The following is a 14,796-nucleotide window of genomic DNA, read 5'->3' on the forward strand; positions in this document are numbered from 1 at the left end:
ATCATCTTTGGGATTTAATTATCAATTAAGATAAACAGGGTCTAAAAATTTTTCTTTTTAAAATGCAAGTGCGGAACGTAATGGAATTTAGCTAATATACATCTCAGTATAAAAGTACAATAATGTACAACAATCATACAATTAGACTAAGGTTCAACTACTAGATTTCAAGTGTTAAAACCATATCTACAACAAGTCCAGAATCACCACTCTAACTTGTCCTCTCTCATCGTCTTCTTGACCCCGATCCTGTCCCACCTGTTGTCATGCACATATACAAACAAGATAACAGTCAGATAACTCCGGTGAGAATAAATTTCAGTATAAATAATGTATACATGCAATTATATAACTGATATAAAAGCATGAATTAAATCTAATCACATGTAGCATAATCGAACAACATGTATCGTTACCAAACTGTAAATAAAACATGAGTCGTAATCTAAAAAACATAAATCAATACAGATCTGTAAATCAAGTTCTTGAATCGACATATAAGACTCGACTCATCTTTCACTCTAATCTAGGTATCCCGGTGAATAAGAACGTAACAAGTTTCCCACCTACTACACCGATCGTGGTGGCGATACGTTCTTATTTACGGACTTTGGCCCTCGCTATATCGAATATCTCTGATAGGAGCGACTCTACTCATAATCACGTCGATATGACCAAACGTCCGGTATCTTGGAGTATCTACCAAGACTAATCCTATTCTGACAATGTGCAATGGGTCAGTGACTATACTGTCAACATCTAACCCCTCTGTCAGTAGTTATCTACTCTATACTCTCTAATTCAATAGAATAGACGTAACCATTTAAAACACAAAGGTATATAAAAGAAACAATACCATACAAGTATGTGGTTTAGGGGAAACTCGAGTTAAATCTCACTCAAGTCGATCTCCCAATTAACATCGATTTATACCTTTCTCTTCTCGATCTGACGAAGTCAAAGTGTCGGATTCACATCTGTCCATCCCCAATCTGACAATGACAATACCGAATAATCACAATATCAATATGCATTTCCAAATCAATACTGGATATACCGTGTCAATGTACAACTCAATCAAAATCGGTTCTGATCGATATTCAATTCAAACATAATCTGATTCATATCAACGATATCAGAATACAATCTCAATTAATACTGAATCTGATCAAAATCAATCTACTGTTGTTTCGACGGCATAACAATACAGTCTTGATAACCCTGTCAATCTCAACATCACAGATATAATAACACGGCTCATAATTGATATCAATACGAATCATAATCTTCAATAATAACAGATCATAATCTCAAATATGTACAATCTCAGTTTTATTAATTCTAAAATCATAACAATTTCATAAAAAGTCCGTTCTTCGATCTGACTTCAATTATATACTGATCAATATACCCAGAACACATAATATCAGTCAAATCACAATTCCCCCAATATCATAATTTCAAACGATATCAAAATTCAATAAAACTTACGTCCCGTTGTAGCTGTCGTCGCTAGGAACACGGTGCTATACTCGGATTTTAAATCAGATGACCAGATCGTAACTTAGAACTTGAGCTTTCCTCGGCAGCTCGTTTCTCTTCCTTTTTCATTCTTAAGGCTAAGGATTGATATGTATAAATATATATACACACGTTGCATGCAAGGGCAAGTGGCTTATCTTTGGTGCAACACGTCTCGCGCTCGGGCGGTCATGAATTTTTGCCCGGGCCCTTGTTCGGCGCTCGGGCGGTTAAAACTTACCGCTCGGGCGCGGCAGTTTCTGTCGAGATACTCAGCCGATCATCTCCTGGCGCTCGGGCGGTAATATTCTACCGCTCGGGCGCCAAACATTCTGTCCAAACTCATGGTGCATTGGTGCTCGGGCGGTTCTTTTCTATCGCTCGGGCGCGAGATGTTCGGTCCAACATCTTGGCTTATAATGTAACGATGCCCTGCTTCTTCATTTGAGTTCCTATAACCTCAATTCTGTCAATTAATCAACGTCTGATTATAGCAATTAAATCTCGGGCATTACATTTCTCCCCCCCTTAGATATGATTTCGTCCCCGAAATCACAGGCAATCAAATTAGATATCAAATCAGATACAAGAAAGAGATACACAGAAGCCAAGAGAAAACTCACCCTAATGAAACAATTCTGAAGTCTGCTGTCTCATATTAGATTCTGTCTCTCAGTTAACTTCTTCGATATAAATATATATACACACGTTGCATGCAAGGGCAAGTAGCTTATCTTTGGTGCAACACGTCTCGCGCTCGGGCGGTCATGAATTTCCGCCCGGTCGCTTGTTAGGCGCTCGGGCGGTTAAAACTTACCAATCATCTCCTGGCGCTCGGGCAGTAATATTCTATCGCTCGGGCGCCAAACATTTTGTCCAAACTCATGGTGCATTGGTGCTCGGGCGCTTTTTTTCTACCGCTCGGGCGCGAGATGTTCGGTCCAACATCTTGGCTTATAATGTAACGATGCCCTGCTTCTTCATTTGAGTTCCTATAACCTCAATTATGTCAATTAATCAACGTCTGATTATAGCAATTAAATCTCGGGCATTACAGTAGAAGCCTCCACACAAGGAGGGCAGTAGCAGCGGGAGGAGAGGCGGAGCCTTGTTTCTAGTGCAGGTCTTGTGGCGCTAGTGCGAGGGAATGGGCTGGTCTTAGACGAGGCTGTGCATGGTCTAGGGTCAGTAAAGGTCGAGAGGGGTCGATGGTTTAACAGCTGGAAGAGTCCTATTTGGGTTAGGAGTCCTAGATATGAAAGGAATCTCACCCACACCCACATGCAGATTAGGTCTCACTTTCCAGGCGAGTTTGAGCGACTTAGGGGCTGGTTCAGGGGCTTGGGATTGGTCAGGAGGGTGCCTATATGGGTTGGCTAGGGTTTGGCTAGAGGCGGCTCAGGCGTGGCTCGAGTAAATTGGGAGATGGCTCGGTGTGTCCCCATATGTGTCAATTTCGAATTTAATAGAACTAAAATTGAATCCATGGGTCCACGGGTGTGGCTCATGACTTGGAAGGGTAGAATAAATATTAAAAATGTTATGTTTAAAATTTGGGATTAAAATAATGAGTTTTGGAATTTTCCGGGATTTAATCGCCGCACGAAACGCTAATTAACGCATTAATTGAAACGCCTAATTTTATTCATTATAAAATTATGGAAAATTACTTTTAAGTTTAAATAATTATTAAAAGTCTAATTTTTTAAATTAAGAATTTTATATTAAGGTTTGGTTTAATTCGGGATTAAAACGCATTAATATGTTACATTTAAAGAATAAATTAAAAGTCATCGATTTAAGCCAAATAAAAATATGAGAAAATTCTTGTAAGCTTAACTAATTATTTGGGACATGTTAGAGTCAATGAAATTAAGAAAAAGTAAAAACAGAGCTAATTTTACGTCTAGGGGTAAAACGATCTTTTTACACCTAAAAATTAGTAAACGTCATGACAGTGCCCTAAATGCTGTTTTTATGATATTATGATTATTTTTAATTGTTTATAAAATGTTCATGATTAAATTATGATTTTTAAATGTCTATTTGATTTTTATGATTGAGGGAAGACATTTAAAATAAATGTTGCATGTTTGGTTTCAAAATGAAAAATGCAAATATTATTCATGATTTTTCTAAAGTGATGAGAATGAAAAATGTTGAAGGAAGTGAAGTGATTGTGACTAATTCGTTAATGATGGCGATGTCGTGAGGGTGATGGTCCCAGTGGGAGCCCGATGATCGTGTTTCCATTATTTCGAATATGAGGTTATGAGGATATGAGGTTTGAGGTACGAATGGGAATATCGTGAGAGGAGAAGACCCCAGAGGGAGCCCATTTATGGGAGAAGGCCCCAGAGGGAGCCCCGACGATCGTATTTCTATTCGATCATGATAGGCCAGGGCCCAATTGACCGGTGAGAGTGTTGCTGGTGTCCCCCGCCGCCCAGTACTGTGGTTACATATAGATGGATCCATCAATTTTTGAGGTTTGAGGAAAGTCACAATTAACGATCTGAATTCAACAAAGGAAAAAAAAAAAAGTTTATGATCATGTTAAAATGATTTATGTCATGAAAAGGAAAAAGGTTAAGGTTTATTTGTGCATATCATGAAATGTTATTTTTACCTAAAAGTATTTTCACTGTTGCATGCGATTTTATATGTATTATTCGTTATCAAGATTATGGTGTGTTGAGTCTTTAGACTCACTAAGTGTGATGGATGCAGGTGGGTATGAGGGAGGTCTTGACGGATGATTTGACTGGACTGATGGCGCACACAACTCGATGACCAGCGCTTCTACTTTTTCGCATTTACGATTATGACTTATGAATTATGTTAAAGATTTTAGGACTATTTATTTATGTTTTTTGAGAGATTTTTGAGAGGTTTAGTATGAGCTATACTTTTCAAACTTATTGCTTTTTAGGTTGGGCAAAATAGTTGACGATTTCATTTTTGACTGCTATACTTGATTTTTAAAATGCTAGTTGGTTGGTATTTTATTTTAAAGGAGTAAAATATTTTATAAAAATATTTTCATGTGTTATATGTCATGCCGAAAATCGAGTGTTTATATAAAAAAAATTTTAGTACTTTTAAAGCAATAAAAAGAGCAGACGTTTCAGTTGGTATCAGAGCAAATGTCCAGTAAAGGGTTGTGCCACTATCAACGCTGGGAAGATCAGCCGTCAGGCCTCAAAGTTGTAAGTATTACATGCTTTATGTGATTTAATATGTTGTTACCTGCATGAAGATACGAATATTATATGTTCACGTCACATGTTTAATAGCATTATGATGATATATGTTTTATATGCATTAGAATTTTTATACGTGATACGGTATGAAAGAAGAAATTATTTGATTTCAACGCATGTTGGCTTTGTGGTGGAATTGGACTATGTTGATTTTTGGGTTTTAGTATTGACGTTCTACTTTTTGGGCTATAGGTTAATCGTGAATATTATGAATGCTTTATGTGACACGTAGATTTTCTAAGAAAATATTTATGATTCATGGTTACTAGTTGAATTAATTTTTGGGAATTACTCAAAGTAATAATGATTCGAGGATTTACAACGACATTGGGAGTATAGAAATGTATAAATTGAGATTTTAAGTTTTGACGAAAGATAAGATTGATTATAGGAATTGATTTTTGGGTAAATAAGTTTAAATTTTTCGAAATTATGCTATGAGAAACCTGTAGAAGAAAATTAAGAATGCCAAAAATTTATGGGCTAATTAAGGAATTTTGAAAATAAGGACCAATTAAGATAATTTTTGAGGAAATTAAGAAATGATTTTTGCAAATATTAAGGAATTTGGGGACTAATTTAGCAATAAGCGATAATGGAATGGATTAAATGATAAGAATTTAATGATTTAGACTTTTAAGAATATTTGGAACCTTGAGATATTTTAGTTATAATGTGATAAGGAAAGTTAATCAAGGATTTTTAAGATTGAATCAATATTAGGCTTGAAAATCTAAGCGTTAGCGGATGCGTTTGGGATTTTAAGATTGAAATTTGATAAGTTGATGAATATTTTGGGTATAAAATAAGAAAAGTAATATACGATCAGTATGGTCATCCATATTTTTATTGGGAATTGTAAGAAAAGTTAAAATTCGAGGTTATAATAGTAATAGTACTAAGTTATTATGGGTCTTTTTAAGTTGCAATTCGAAAATAAGGATTTAGAAGGAAAATTTAATTGGGATCAAGGAGACGTAACGACATTCTAGAACTTAAGTTTTATCCGAGTAGCGCAGCGGAAGCGTGGATTTTTGGGATACTAGAATTGAATCTAAACTATGGGTTATTAAGGATAAGAGAATTTCGAGGACGAAATTCAATTTAAGGGGGGAAGATTGTAACGCCCCAAAAATTTAAAGGTCCACGCGAACCACATGCATTTGAATTATTAAATTCTCCTTTATTTTAATTAAATGTTTTAATTGCATAAATTAATTATGTTATGCATATTGCATGTTTAAAATATATTTTTTCTATGTGGTTGCATTAAAATGTATTTTTAAAAAAAGTTATTCGAGTTGCGATCGAGGAACGGAGACCGATGACTGAAAAATAGAAAATGTTTTTATAAAATAGTTGTTTTAAATTATTTAAAATTTGGGTGATGCTTTTTCTTATTTTTGAAAATAAGGGGTTTTGAGGTGATTTTATACGCCAGGACGTAAATTTTATCGGTGTTGGTTTTTCAACTAAAATACGGGCTTTTTGGCAACCCGGCTAATAAACTCACAAATTTATTTAAAAAAAACCTTGTTAATATTTTATTAAATCCTAATTAAGACTATTGGGCTTAATTTAGTGGCTTAATAGGCCTAAGCTTAGTTAGTAATTTAATTAGTGTATTTAATATATTAAAACACTTAAAACCCTACACCATGCAACAAAAACTCACGCCTCCCACTTTTAATATTCTGAAAACTCTCCCCACAACTCCTCAAACCCCACAGCACACACACATCACAAGTGGAAGGTTTTTTCGAAGGTTCAAGTGAAAGTTAGCCAAGGTGTCCCTCCGTTCTTCGTCGTCAACGTTTATTCGAGCGTTTATAACGCAAAGGCACGTCATACATCTCTTTTTCTCATCCATCATATCATAATATTGTTTAAATATTGTATGCATGAAGAACATGATTTATTTTTCTGTATTTTCGGAATATGACATGCACATGAGGGAAAACTTAAGATTTTTGATGCAAACTCATGTTTTTATCATGTAAAGGGGCTGCCATGGTCTTAGGTATGAACTAGTAGTGTTTATGCATGATTTAAGGTCCTAAAACACTCACTAGACTCACGGCAATCACCAAAGAAACAAGCCGCAACTGATAATAAAAACAAGTCGGGACCGAAATCGAAACGTCTTGATCATGGGGCTCGGTTTAAGGGAATATCGATGCATGGCCTAGCTTGTGTCACAGCTGGGCTCGGCCAGGGCTGGTAGGGGCTTGGCTAGGGTCGTGGTGAGTGGCTAGGAAGAGTCCTAGGGTGGCTGGGAACTGCTGTACGTAAGGAGGAAGGGGCGCGCAAGAAACCGCTTGAAGAAGAAAGTGACGCGCAGCTTGGTGTTCGAGCAGGAGGATGGCGCGCGGGTTCAGGGGCTTGGGCTGGCTTGGGCTGGGTCTAGGCATGGTCCAGGGAGGGTTAGGAAGGGCTGGGCTCGGTGGTGGACTTGGTAGAAGCCTCCACGCAAGGAGGGCAGTAGCAGCGGGAGGAGAGGCGCAGCCTTGTTTCTGGTGCAGGTCTTGTGGCGCTAGTGCGAGGGACTGGGCTGGTCTGGGAAGAGGCTGTGCGTTGTTTAGGGTCAGTAAGGGTCGAGAGGGGTCGATGGTTTAACAGCTGGAAGAGTCCTAGTTGGGTTAGGAGTCCTAGATATGCAAGGAGTCTCACCCACACACACATGCAGATTAGGTCTCACTTTCCAGGCGAGTTTGAGCGACTTAGGGGCTTGTTCAGGGGCTTGGGATTGGTCAGGAGGGTGCCTATATGGGATGGCTAGGGTTTGGCTCGAGGCGGCTCAGGCGTGGCTCGAGTAAATTGGGAGATGGCTCGGTGTGTCCCCATATGTGTCAATTTCGAATTTAATAGAACTAAAATTGAATCCATGGGTCCACGGGTGTGGCTCATGACTTGGAAGGATAAAATAAATATTAAAAATATTATGTTTAAAATTTGAGATTAAAATAACGAGTTTTGGAATTTTTCGGGATTTAATCGCTGCACGAAACGCTAATTAACGCATTAATTGAATCGCCTAGTTTTATGCTTTATAAAATTATGGAAAATTAGTTTTAAGCTTAAATAATTATTAAAAGTCTAAGTTTTTAAATTGGAAATTTTATATTAAAGTTTGGTTTAATTCGGGATTAAAACGCATTAATATGTTACATTTAAAGAATAAATTAAAAGTTATCGATTTAAGCCAAATAAAAATATGAGAAAATTCATGTAAGCTTAACTAATTATTTGGGACATGTTAGAGTCAATGAAATTAAGAAAAAGTCAAAACAGAGGTAATTTTACGTCTAGGGGTAAAACGGTCTTTTTACACTTAAAAATTAGTAAACGTCATGTCAGTGCCCTAAATGCTGTTTTTATGATATTATGATTATTTTTAATTGTTTATAAAATGTTCATGATTAAATTAAGATTTTTAAATGTCTATTTGATTTTTATGATTGAGGGAAGACATTTAAAATACATGTTGCATGCTTGGTTTCAAAATGAAAAATGCAAATATTATTCATGATTTTTCGAAAGTTATTGGAATGAAAAATTTTGAAGGAAGTGAAGTGATTGTGATTAATTCGTTAATGATGGTGATGTCGTGAGGGTGATGGTCCCAGTGGGAGCCCGACGATCGTATTTTCATTATTGCGAATATGAGGTTAGGAGGATATGAGGTTTGAGGTAAGAATGAGAATATCATGAGGGGAGAAGACCCCAGAGGGAGCCCATTTATGGGAGAAGCCCCAGAGGGAGCCCCGACGATTGTATTTCTATTCGATCATGATAGGCCAGGGCCCAGTTGCACGGTGAGAGTGTTGCTGGTGTCCCCCGCCGCCCAGTACTGTCGTTACATGTAGATGGATCCATCGACTTTTGAGGTTTGAGAAAAGTCACAATTAACGATCTGAATTCAACAAAGGAAAAAGGAAAAAGTTTATGATCATGTTAAAATGATTTATGTCATGAAAAGGAAAAAGGTTAAGGTTTATTTGTGCATATCATGAAATGTTATTTTTACCTAAAAGTATTTTCACTGTTGCTGCGATTTTATATGTATTATTCGTTATCAAGATTATGGTGTGTTGAGTCTTTATACTCACTAGGTGTGATGGATGCAGGTGTGTATGAGGGAGGTCTTGACGGATGATTTGACTGGACTGATGGCGCACACAACCCGAGGACCAGCGCTTCTACTTTTCCGCATTTACGATTATGACTTATGAATTATGTTAAAGATTTTAAGACTATTTATTTATGTTTTTTGAGAGATTTTTGAGAGGTTTAGTATATGCTATACTTTTCAAACTTATTGCTTTTTAGGTTGGGCAAAATAGTTGACGATTTCATTTATGACTGCTACACTTGATTTTTAAAATGCTAGTTGGTTGGTATTTTATTTTAAAGGGGTAAAATATTTTATAAAAATATTTTCATGTGTTATATGTCATGGCCGAAAATCGAGTGTTTATAAAAAAATTTTTTTTAGTACTTTTAAAGCAATAAAAAGGGCAAATGTTTCACATTCAGTCTTTCACCTTTGTTGCTTACCCTCAAGAAAATGGGCTGACCGATGTGATAAACAAAATTATTGTGCAGGCCTTGAAAACCTGGCTGTGGGGTAAAGGAAAGGATTTGGTGGAGGAGATACCTAGTGTTCTTTGGGCATACAGGAAAACACCCCGAGCACCCACTCAAGAAACACCTTTTAATTTGGTATATGGTTCTGAAGCAATCCTACATGTGGAAATCGGACAATCTTCTGCTCAAGTAGAATCTTACTCGGACGATAATGATCAAAGCCGGGAAATGGAGCTCGATCTGGTGGAGGAGAAGAGAGACCAGACAACAATTCGTATGCAAGCTTATGGGGGTCGTATTATGAAATCGTACAATAAGCGAGTCCGGATCCCAGTTTTTCAAGCAGGAGATTTGGTGACGAAGAAAGTCAATCTAGCTGGAGAAGTGGGAAAGCTTGAAGCACGATGGAAGGGGTCCTTCAAGATTACACAGGAGGTTAGCTCAGGAACATTTTATCTGGAAGATGCTTGGGGACGCTCTCTAAAGCGACCATGGAATATTTTTCACTTGAAAAAGTATTATGCTTGAAATGTATCTATTATTTGAAATGATAATAAATCTCTTTTCTCCCTAAAAAGTGTGAAATATTATATCTAAACCCGGGAGGTATAAGACCCCGGCTAGTCTATTAAGTCTAGGGATCCATACCCTGGCTCGGGGCTCCGCACCTTGACCATTCCAAAGTTTCGGGATCCGTATCCTGGTTATCCATTAAGTCAAGGAATCCGTACCCTGGCTCGGGGCTCGGTACCTCGATCATCTTTTAAGACCAGGGACCCGTACTTTGTCCCAGGGCTCCGTACCCTTGTGATCCATTAAGCCCAAGGCTCAGTAGCCTGGCTCAGGGCTCCGCATCGCGATCATTACAAAATCCCGGGATCCCTACCTGGCCCAGGGATCTGTACCCTAGTTATCCATTAAGTCTAGGAATCCGTACCCTGGCTCGAAGCTCCGTATCTCGATCATTTTTAAGACCAGGGACCCGTACCCTGGCCGAGGGCTTTGTACCTTGAGATCCATTAATCCCAGAGCTCCGTACCAAGGCTCGAGGCTTCGTACCTCGACCATTCCAAAGTCTCAGGATCCGTTTCCTGGCTCAGGGCCCCGCAACTTGGTGATATATTAAGCACATGGATCTTTACCCTGGCTTGGGGCTCCGTACCCCGACCATTTATTAAAGGGATCCACAACCTGATTCAAAGACAGAAGTCCCCGATTACTTCTTACAAATCCCCGTTATTTTTCAACACCTAGAATTTTTTTTGAAGATTTAACATTCCACAAAGTGTTTAAAGAAAAAGAAATCGGTTAAAAGGAAAAGATATTTCATTTATAAAAGTCCGAAGGCAGAGATTACAATAAATCAAGGAAAGGAAGAATTACAATCCTACTCTAAATCTATTTGGTTGGAGCCCGGCTGGTCCTCTTATTTTGGAACCTACTCCTTTTCGACATCCTTGGGAAGGGATTTTATAGCCCGAACAAAATGGGAAAATCTTCCCTATATTCCGAAAGGAGCCCGACTTCTTCAAATTGCTCTCGGCGCTTGTCAAAGCTAGTCTGGAAGAAGGAGTAAGCCCGATCTTCAACGGCCTTCTTGAACTCCGAATATTGGAGAAAGGAGACTTGCCACTTGTCCTGGGCATATCTGGAAGCAGCCAGGGCAACCTCAGCAGCACTTGCTTGGGACATTTGTCTCTCCACCTCATTGGTCAAAGAACAATTCCTTGATTCTAAGAAAAAAAAAGTCTCCCGTAGGGTTTTCTCCTGGACAAGGCCCTCGTCAGCATCATTTTGGGCCTTAGCTAGATCCGCTTGAGTTATTTCCAGTTGCTGGTTGCCCTTATCTAAAGTAGCTTGAAGGCTGGCAACTGTTTCTTCGTGAACTAATCGAACCCGAGACAGCTCACCTTGGAGTTGCTCGTGAAGCTCTTGAGTGGCCCGGGCTCGACTGCCTTCTTTGGTAGCCATCGCTGCTACCTCTTCAAAGACGATACCAGCATTTGAACACCCTGTTCAGAAGGAGTTAGTAAAAAAAAAGAGAGAGTAAACTTACAGAAAGGATCCGGTTAGATCCCTCAAAAAGTTTGGGGGTGGGGCTGGAGTTCTTCAAATGTGCCTCCTCAGCAGGAATAAGCATCTGCTTGAGGAGTTTCAACCCCATGGAGGAAGCCCCCTCCAAGAAAATTTTGCCTCGGGCTCCCTGCGAGCCAGGTTGAAGAGGCTCAGTGAGGGGTTGAGTTGGAGGAGAAGAAGGGGATTGAGTTGTTTCGGAGGTACCCTGGTTTCCTCCTTTGTTGCCCTCAATAAGGATCGGTTCCGGGCTGGACACTGCTTTTTTTTCCCCACTGAATGAGAGGAACATGATCCTCTGAGTCTTCTTGGGATTCAGCACAAAGTCACCTCCATCTCTTGTTGATTTTGAACCCGGGTGGAGTGGTCCAGCCTGGCCAACTCTTCCTCAGCTGCAGAAGACAATTGGGCACCAACCTTAGGGGGCTGGGCCATTTTCTTCTCTCAGCAGCCGCTTTCCGGCCTGCCAGCTTCTTCTCTTGTTGTCTTCTCGGCTTCCCACCTCCTGGAAAAAGCCTCTTTGTTGGAACATTTCATGTTCGTAATCTTGATTTTAATGTTAACAAAACTTGTTGTTGTGTTTCTAACATATTTACTCAAGTGTGAAGTTATTAAAACAAGAAGCAAGCTGAAACTGAATTCTTCACAAACTGAATTTCTGGCAAGTTTAGATGTTTTGACGATATGTCTCAACTGAATGAATCAAATAACAATCCACCAACTGGACTGATCTGAAAACTCAATTTGGAACAAGTCGTATTTCACGTTAGTTGGGCAAATTCGGATTTTATCAAGGTCTAACTGGTCGCTGAATTATCGAACCGATTAAACGAAAAAAACAATCAGTTGAGTATGAGTAGTTGCGGTATTTTGGTCATATATCTCAGCTCGTTTATCGAAATGAAGCGACTCAATATGCGTTGGAAAGATAAGCCGATGATCTAAAAATCATCTTTAAAAGTCAAAGTCTGAATCGAAGCTTAAGATGCTAATAAATGACAATGAAACTACTGGTTCTGCACAACCTGAAATCAGGTAGGCTGATTTCAGCACACCGGCTGAAACTGAATCAACTGATTCGACTGCTGACCAGCTGACCAACCAATTGAACTGAACCAGCTACTGACCAACTGACACTGAACCAGTTGAACTGAACTAGCTGAACTAAACCGAACCAGCAGCTGACCAACTGAACTGATCTGAACCAGCTGCTGACCAGTTGAACTGAACAACCAGTTGAGTTGAACAGAGTTGACTAGTCTGGAAAATAAACAGCGAGGTGAATTTGACCGTTGCAATATCAGAAACAGTACAGAAACTTTCCAAATGGTCATATTCTTTTGTCTAACGTATATATCATTGTTGGGGCCTAAAAAATACAACATTTTGAAGAACAAACAAGATCTTTTGAAGAGGATTCAAAGCATGAGCAGTTAGCATGAAGAATCAGCTAGTTGAGAGCACAAGACTTTGTGTGAGGATGCATTTGATATGTACACTTTAAAGGATAAATTCTTCACACACAATCGCTCACACATATACAAGAGAGTTGAACTTCAAATATTAGTTGAGTGAGTCTTGACACAAAGACGTAAAACATTGTGTTTGTGGTCTTTGCATATGAGACATTAAACAATATGCTGATTGTGAGGTGCTTCCTACAATCTTGAGTGGTAGGAGTTCAGTTAGGCAGTAGTGTAAGTCCTAGCTGAATGGGTTTGTACAAAGTGTTGTATAAATCCATGTCTTCTAGTGAATCCTTCCCAAGGAGAAGAAGGGGTGACGTAGGAGCATTTGAATTTTCGAACATCCATAAACAAATTCGTGTCTATTTATTTATTGCATTTACTTATCATTTTCATAGTTTTAAAGTTGCATTATTGAAGCATTATATGTATTCTTCAAATACCAAAATATTGCATACAAGTGTTTGATAAAATGCTTCAACCAAAATATTTTTACTCATTCAACGTGCATATATTTTAAATGCTTTACAAAATATTTAATCGATTTCTACGAAGGATTATTTCGAGTGTTTTCCGCTTGGTTTGAATATCAAACTGGATTTAATTAATCGATGTTCAATATTTCAAGAACCGAGCTATTGTACCTCAACGATGATCCCCCACAATCGATCATGTCAATTTGTATCAGAGCGGGTTGTTCTTGAAAGAGCATTGAAACTTATTTTGACGTTTAAAATTCGAAAATTTCAGATTTTTAATCATATATATTCAAAACTGAATTTTCGTGCAGCTTGCAGCGACCGTAGGAAAAATGACATATCTCATTGCTCGAGTGTCCAAATGACAAACCGCCTTTTACGTTGCAAACTAGACTCATAATGGTTTACAGCGGTATAAAATTTGCAGCCTATTTATTCACAAGAAAAAGCAGTTCATTCATGGAAGACAGAGCATATGTGCTGCGGTAGAAAATGAGTCATGGAGAAAATTGGTTAGTTATCCCTCTTCTTTTATAATTTTCAAAATTTCAAAAATATAGGGGGAGAACTCATTTTAATTGTAATGGAGAGATTATTTTTAAATATTGAGGGGGAGAAAATTTTGTGCTTAAACTGTTTTGAAAATATTAGTTTTTGATTCAACAAAAAAGGGAGAAATATGTTAGTTGAATTGATTATTTATCCAAGTTTTGTGACAATCAAAAAGGGGGAGATTGTTGGAACATTTCATGTTCGTAATCTTGATTTTGATGTTAACAAAACTTGTTGTTGTGTTTCTAACATATTTACTAAGTGTGAAGTTAGTAAAACAAGAAGCAAGCTGAAATTGAATTCTGCACAAACTGAATTTCTAGCAAGTTTCGGTGTTTTGATGTTATCTCTCAACTGGATGCCAATCCGCCAACTAGACTGATCCAAAAACTCAATTTGGAACAAGTCGTTTTCACATCAGTGGGGAAAATTCGGATTTTATCATTGTCTAACTGATCGCTGAATTATCGAATCGATTGCACGAAAACAACAATCAGTTGGGTATGAGTAGTTGCGGTATTATGGTCATATCTCTCAGCTCGTTTATTGAAATGAAGCGACTAAGTATGCCTTGGAAAGATAAGACAATGATCTAAAAATCATCTTTAGAAGTCAAAGTCTGAATTGAAGCTTAAGATGCTGATAAATGACGATGAAGCTATTGGTTCTACACAAACTGAAATCAGGTAGGCTGATTTCAGCACACCAGCTGAAACTGAACCAACTTAAATAGCTGCTGACTAGCTGACCAACCAACTGAACTGAAACAACTGTTGACCAACTGAAACTGAACCAGTTGAACTAAACCAGACCAACTGAACCAGCTGAACTGAACCGAACCAGCAGCTGACCAAC

This window comes from Primulina tabacum, chromosome 10, assembly GCF_025594145.1.
Source record: "Primulina tabacum isolate GXHZ01 chromosome 10, ASM2559414v2, whole genome shotgun sequence".
Taxonomy (NCBI): Eukaryota; Viridiplantae; Streptophyta; class Magnoliopsida; order Lamiales; family Gesneriaceae; genus Primulina; species Primulina tabacum.